We start from the raw sequence: 7,502 nt of genomic DNA on the forward strand, positions 1-7,502 counted from the left end.
CCCGCAGCGCGCCCGCGCCAATCAACGCTGCGCTCTCCGTCCGTCCAGTAGCCTGTGCCCGCTCCAACCAATCCTTCCTCGATTTGCTGTGAGCGACGTAGCCAAGGCGCGCTATTGTCCAATGACCGGCATGAGCTCCAGATCCCGCCTACACGATTAGCCAATAAGATCTAGGAAAGCAGATGTAGTGCATTGAGATTACACCTGCTGAGAATTAAACAGGCAACTTGAGGCTTCTCCGGAGCTGCCTGCTCCCCTCTGAACCTGTGATGGAGGGGCTCCGGGCCTCCTAATCCCGGGAGAAAGTCCGCGCGGGCGACGCTGGGACCTTTGCCAGAGGGTCGGGTCCCCCACGCGTGCACCGACCAGACAGTTTCACGCCACAGCCCGTGACGTTGGGCGAAACCTCACCGCTTCTCTTGCGATTTTATTTTTTGCCTCCGTCGGTTCCCAAAGGGTGACAGACGCGCAGGAGGAGCGGGAAACAGTGTATTTTTCCCTGGAAAACGTGAAATGGGCTTCGTTGGCGGAGGGAAAGCGGAGAAGGTCGCGCGTAGGGGCCGCGGGCGTTGGGAACGTTGGCCCCGCGCCCCACGCCCGTCCCTAACCGCCCGGAGCTCGGCCTCCTCCCTCGCCTTTACGGAAAGGCCTGGCGTAAGATGAGCATCAGAATAAACCTTTGTTGAACGAACGCAAAATTGTATCTTTGGACAATTAGGGAGAAACCTTTGGGCCTCATTTTCTTCTTCTTCTTCTCCTTTTCTAATTAAGAGAAAGGATCTCCCTGTGTGGCCCAGGCTGACTTCCAACTCCCGGGTTCAAGCCATCCTCCTGCCTCAGCCTTAGAGAGACACTGGCCCAGGATTTCTCAGTTAATCCCACACCAGGAAAGAATGCTGTGATGTTCCTTCCAAGAACTCCTCTGTATCTGAGACATGTTTGGAAGCAAAAGCGGTGGGCATTCAGATTGTAACTCAAGACTTTGTTCATAAGTTAAAACTAAAAATTGAGTAGTAACCCAAGTCGTTCGTGTATCTGGCTGGTCGTAACTGGAGGGTCGACCGTAATTTTAAAAATATGAATGAGGGGGACCGGGGATTTAGCTCAGTGACGCCTCGCCTGCCTCGCAAGCACAACAATCTGAGTTCGATCCCTGGTGCTGGAGGAAAAAAAACAAAACAAAACAAAACAAAACAAAAAATATATATGCTTTGAATAAGTAGTATTTGTACATTCTAGAGGATTCAAAAGGGGCAAGAGGTTATTACAGAGACTCTTCTTCCCTTCAGAAGGTACCAGTGCCAACAGCTTCTTGTAAATTTTTTATAAGATATTCCACAGCTAACATGCATTTGTGTTTATATATGTATATTTCACCTAGTTAATAGCATATAGTACATTTAATTTTGCCACTTTCTTCTATATAATCTAGAAATCTCTTCATAGCAGCACGTGCATATCTGTGTCATAGTGACGGTTTCACAATGAGACTGAAGAAAATTCCCAGATATATTTAACTAATCTTTTAATTATGTTGATACGCAAGCAGCCTTCATTTTGCTCTTGTTATCTGTCTGATAAATACGTGGCATGAAAATACTAAGTCAAAGTATTTTTTTATTTGGATAAATACAATTTTGCAAATTCCTTTCCTCTCATAAAAGGTTTTTCTGGTTTTCTTTCTACCAGCGATGTATGGAAAGGATTTTGGTTTAGTACTGCTAAATTGTCTTCCACGGAACTTTTTCTTTTTTCTTTTTGGTACCGGGGATCCAGCTCAGGACCCTGCACTTGTGAGGCAGGCAGCAGAACCACTGAGCTAAATCCCCAGCCCCAAGGAACTTTTACTAATGTATTCACTTGTCTGTTGCTAGGCATGGTGGGGCACACTTGTAATTTCAGCACTTGGAAGGCTGAGGCAGGAAGTTTCCCTATCCCAAAAAAGAAGAACAGGATCTGTCTGATAGCACATTAAAAGTGTGTTATCACATTTTGATTTTTGACAATCTGATAGTGTAACTGGTATCTATCTCATTGCGATTTCATTTTCATTTCTTTTATTGTAAGTAAGGTTGAGCTCAGTGATTCCACTGCCTGTCTCTTGCAAGTGCAAGGTCATGAATGGTAACACCAAAAAAAAAAAAAAAGTTGTAAGTAAGGTCAGCATTTTTTTTTTACACGGGAATCTCACTTTGTAGCCGAGACTGGCCTGGAACTCACTATGTAGCCCAGACTGGTCTCCAACTCACAGGATCCTCCTGCTTCAGCCTCCCTAGTGCTGGGATTACAGGCGTGCACCACCATGCCCGGCTGGTTAGCATCTTTTAACGTTTAGGTGTCTATTGTATTTTTTGTAAATTATGTTTATATATTTTGTTCATATTTTTACTTGTAGTTGACTCTCTGTTTAATACTTTGAATCACTGTTTAATATTTAAAAAAAAATACCTTCCTTTTCTTCCAGTTTGTTCTATGTCTTTTTAGTTTGTTTAGGGTAATGTTTTTGCTCTGCAGTGTTTTTTTAAAAAATTTGTTTGTAGGCCGGGGATTTAGCTCAGTAGTTCCACTGTCTGCCTTACAAATGCAAGGACCCGAGTTCAATCTCCAGTACCAAAACAAACAAACAAACAAACAAAAACCCTTAAACCTTTACCAAAAAAATCCAAAACAGACCGGGCGTGGTGGTGCACGCCTGTAATCCCAGCACTCGGGAGGCTGAGGCAGGAGGATCGCTGTGAGTTTGAGACCAGCCTGGGCTACATAGTGAGTTCCAGGTCAGTCTCAACTACATAGTTAGACCCAGTCTCAAAAAACCAAAAAACAATTTTTTTTTTTTTGGTTTGGAGCGCCTTTTTTATTTTATTGGTACATTTTAGGTATGCAGTATAATGACATTCATCATTGGAAATTTGTACCTTTACATAATCTATCGTTGTAGCATGTTTTTGTATTTTTAAATACTTGACTTATTTGGAATTTATTGGTGTGACAAGTCCAGCTTTGTTTTATGCTACTGTTTTAATTGAATGATACTTATTTTCTCCATTTTTAATTCTACCTTTATAATATCCAAATTTTTGCTACCTTTATAATGTCAGATTGTTGAGTCTCTTTCTCAATTTTCTGTTGCGTGCCATTTATCTGTCTATTCAACGCCATATTATTTCTCAAAATTGCACATGTGTCTTTTATCGGTACTGGGGATCAAACTCAAGAACTTGCACTTGCCAAGCAGGCTAAATTGCCACTGAGCTAAATCCCCGGCCCTGCACATGTGTTTTTAGCACAATTCGACAAATTAATGTACAATGTATATCCAGAAAAATACATGGATTAAAAAGTGTACATCTTTATGAATTTTCAAAAGTGGAATACATTTGTGTAACCAACACCAGATTAAAAAACAAAACAAAACAGAATCCCGCCCACGCTCCAGCTGCTCTTGTGAACCTCCCAGTTACTCCTGTCCTGTTCTGACTCCTCACCCTACAAACTAGTTCTCCCGGATACATGCATAGCAGAGAGAATCAGAGAGTGTGTATTCTTTTGTGTTTCATTTCTTTTGCTCAAATTATTTTGAGATCAACCATATTGTGTATCATTTTCATGTGTTCAGTTTTATTACTCTTTATTGTGAAGCTATACCTCAATTCATTTTCCTATTCGATTAGTGTTATTTTGATCGAAATCATATATTTTTTAGATTATTTAAAGGAGAGTTGCTTGTTGGTTTATTATTTGTTGGTATGGGGATAGAACTCGGGACCTTGAGCTTGCGAGGCAGGCAGCAGCCCCACTGAGCTACATCCCCAGCCTGAATTGTTGTATTTATGATGTGGAAACATCCCATAAATTTTAGTCCTTGACGTCCCATTAATAGCATTTTACATTTTTTATCATGTACAATTTATGTGTTTCTTGTTAAAATTACTCCTAGGTATTTGAGTGTCTTGATTGCTGCAGCTGTTTTTACTTTAGAAAGATAACAGAGTGATTTAAATCTAAGGAATAATGTCCAGTGCTGCTATGAAAAGCAGAGAATTTACTTCATAACCCATCTTCTTCTAACTCCGGTGGGGGTTGCAGTGGGCAGAAAGAGGAATGAAATGGAAATTTAGAATAGGAATTAAATATTAGATCACAGCAGGACAATGAAAAGGGAGGTGGATTGCTGTTCTTGAAAATTTTAGGAAAAGAAGGTTGACATCTGACTGGATGGGTGTGGAGGCTGGGAACTAGAAGGAACAACTCCAGATGAAATGATTCTAAACTCATTTAGAATGTTTCTTATCTTATTCCCCCTCTAGGATCCCAAACTGCAACGAAAAGACTGAGCTGTGAGATGCTGGCTCGGGTGAATTGTGATTTCTTCTCATCTGCAGGTCCCTGTCTTTGGGGTGTGTGAACCGGCTGCAGGGGGCGGCAGTGAATTACCGTCTGGTCTGGGTGTCCCGGCGCCTTCGCCTTCGCGGAGCAGGTGTTCGCAGGAAGCCGAATCAGGAGAGTAGACCCGAGCTGGGGCCTGGGCGGGGAGGACCTCAGACGCAGCGGCCCTGGCTCCAGAGCCTTGGCCGCTCACATCTCCTCTCACACGGCATACTGGTCCCCATTTGAGTGATGGGCAGTTGTCTATGTCTTTGAAAAGCAGCACTCATCTCTTCTGTTACCCATTGAAGGAGCCACCTTTGCTCCCCACGAACCAAGACTCTTCACCAGAAACCAGGAGTGGCATCAGGGTCATAAGCTGTGCCGGTCCCATCTTTAGATCACACTGATGAGTCATGCCCAGAGTTCCGGGTCAGAGATTCTCCTCAGCCTCCAGTCTCTACCATGGGCTCTAAGTTGGCCAGGTTGGTTTCCCTTACGAGCGATCTGCAGCAACAGGGCTCGGGAGTCTTGGTCTCTGCTGTCCTCCAGCCTAAGTCATCCTCACACTCATTTCTGAGAACGCCTGTCCCTGAGATAGGTGGTAGTGGGAAACGGAGACAGGACCCAGCCCAGCACCTCCTTCCGCCTGCGCTAACATCTGCTCCGTGCTGCAGCCCTTCTCACCCCTTTCTCCTGGTCTCTGTCTAATGGGCCCTGGCGAGCAGAAGCAACCTAAGCCGTCAGATCTGCCCCTGCAGCCTAAGGCCTCCACAGCACTTTGTTAGCCTGTGTTCCACGGGGTCCGTGAGGGCTTCAGACAGCCAAAGTGTGCACCAGGTATGCTGAGTGGGGCTGCGACTCCAGATTGAGGATCTTGCTTTGTGGGGCTCTCGTTCCTTGCATCAGGATCCAGTACAGTGAAAGGAATAGAAATCAGACGAGAGAAAAAATACATCAGGGAGAGGTATGGGGCAAGCCGGAATGATGCCGGAGGTCTCAGCCCTGGTGGAACCATGACTGAAATAAAACAGAAGAGGAGGAGGAAGGAAGGTAGGGTGAGGGTGAGGTGGCCTCGGGAGGGTTCTGTTAGGCAGGGGCAGGCAGAAAGTGGGCGGAGTCGGTGAAGGCACAGCGCTCAGAGGTTATTCCTCCTACCGGGAATTCCTGAGCAGGGGTTTCTCTAGCCTAAGAAGTTGAGACATTCAGGACGCAGGAAAGCTTTTTTTTTTTTTTCTTCTGTACCAGGGATCTAACTCAGGACCTTGAAGTTGAGAGGCAGGCGCAGAACCCCTGAGCTAAATCCCTGGCCCCAGGAGCCAGAAAATTGGAAGGCTGCATTTTAAATCGGAAAACCTCCATTGCTGGAAGACAGGCCTTTCTGCTCATCTAGGGGGTCCTTGGAATTTCTGCTCCTTTTCCCCAGTCCCTAAGGCAGAGGCAGGCAGGACACTGGGAGAGGGGGTAGAGAAGAGATGGAGGACAAATGAACAACTTCCTGACTCGGGCGCATTGGGGTCATGGAAGGGAGCCGAGGATCAGCCCCTGATCCCGGCTGTCCGTGAAGAGCTCCTCGTGAGTGGGGTGGAAGATGTCATCTTTGTCACAGATCGTCCTGGAACTGAGGTGGCAGGAGAAGGAGTAGGAACAGCAGGCGTGGCAGGATGGTCGAAACTGCCTAGGTTTTCAGCCAGGTGGTACTGAGTTCAAATGCAGGTTCCTTGTTAACCAGTTCTGTGCCCTTGAGCAGCAGCATCTATTTGACCTTCAGTTCTATCCGCCCAGTTGCTCACCTGCCTTGCAGGGCTGAGGTGAGGATGAAATAAGAAAGCATGCTTAAGGCCCCACAGGAACGTTTCCTCCCCTCAGTATCAGCCCCAGCCCACCCCAGGCCGAACCTCTGTTGGATTGGCCCCTACATGCAGGACCATCATCCTCAGTTGTGTTTGCAAAATCTTCGGCATACACACCACAGCCTGTGCAGCCACAGTCCTCCCAGACAGGCCAGGAAACGGACTGGCCTCAGGGGTACTCAGCACAGTGACCTTGTTCTGTTAACAGACTCCACCTCTCAGAGGCTTCCCTGGAAAGCCCGGAAGGTGAGTGAAAAGTGGAGAAGCCCTGCAGGTATTTGACGGTGAGACTTCATCTATCAGGCAGATCCCAGTCTGTGCCTGGGGTCATAGTTTCTGCAGCTCCACTGTCTGTCTGCTAGAGTGGCCACCAGGCATGTGTGGTTCTTGTACACATGGAGAATGGAACTTTAGATTTATTTAATTTCAATTAATTTAAAATTGAGAACAACAAAAAAAATCGAGAACAGATCCTTGATTCAGTTATTGGAAAACTTTGGACTATGTCTAGAACAACTTCAACGTGGGAATCTATTTCTTCAAAGGTGATTCTGTGAAATCTAAATACAGCGATTGCTGGTGAGAATTTAGTGATTGAATTGCGATGCCTTATACGTGTAAGTTATACTATCGATTTCAAAGACCAAGTGTGTGAAAAAAAATGTGTCACCACCGAGTTTTACGTCAGTAACACTGAAATGCTAATAGTTTGGGTGCATTTGGGTTAAACAGATATAGTATTAAAATTAAGCCGGCTTCACCTTGCTTTTGCTTAACGGGGCTACTATAAATCTGCGATGACACGCGTGACTCGACTTTCCTTTCTCTTGCAAATCTGTGTCCGGGAAGGAGGCTTCTGGCGGGGCGCCCGCTGCGCTGCCAGACTCCGGTCTGTTCTGGCGGCCCCAGGGGCTTCCAGCAGCGCTGCTCCCGCGCTGTCTGCAATGCAGGGAGGGTGAGTTGAGTGAGGACCGCTGGCGCCCAGTTCCCGACCTAATGAGCTGCTGGGTGGAAGATGACGGCGGGGAGGGGCTGCCGAGCCCGGAGAGGGGCTTGCTGGGTGCTGAGCTCTCTGTGCGGGGATGGGGCGTCGGGACGGACATTTATTGCTCCAGCGCCAGTCCCGGGGCTCAGTCCCCTCTGCCCCACGGCGGAGCCTGGCCCCTCGGTGGCACCAGCCGCCCTCGCCTGGCAGGGAACGTTTGAGCGGTGCCCCGGTAACGAACCGGCTCGGCTCTGAGCGGGGACGGCGGCCGCAGCTAGGAAGCTCCGGATGCCTTCGGC

Source organism: Fukomys damarensis, unplaced genomic scaffold (assembly GCF_012274545.1).
Source record: "Fukomys damarensis isolate Sample0158 unplaced genomic scaffold, DMR_v1.0_HiC HiC_scaffold_33, whole genome shotgun sequence".
In the NCBI taxonomy this organism is placed as follows: domain Eukaryota; kingdom Metazoa; phylum Chordata; class Mammalia; order Rodentia; family Bathyergidae; genus Fukomys; species Fukomys damarensis.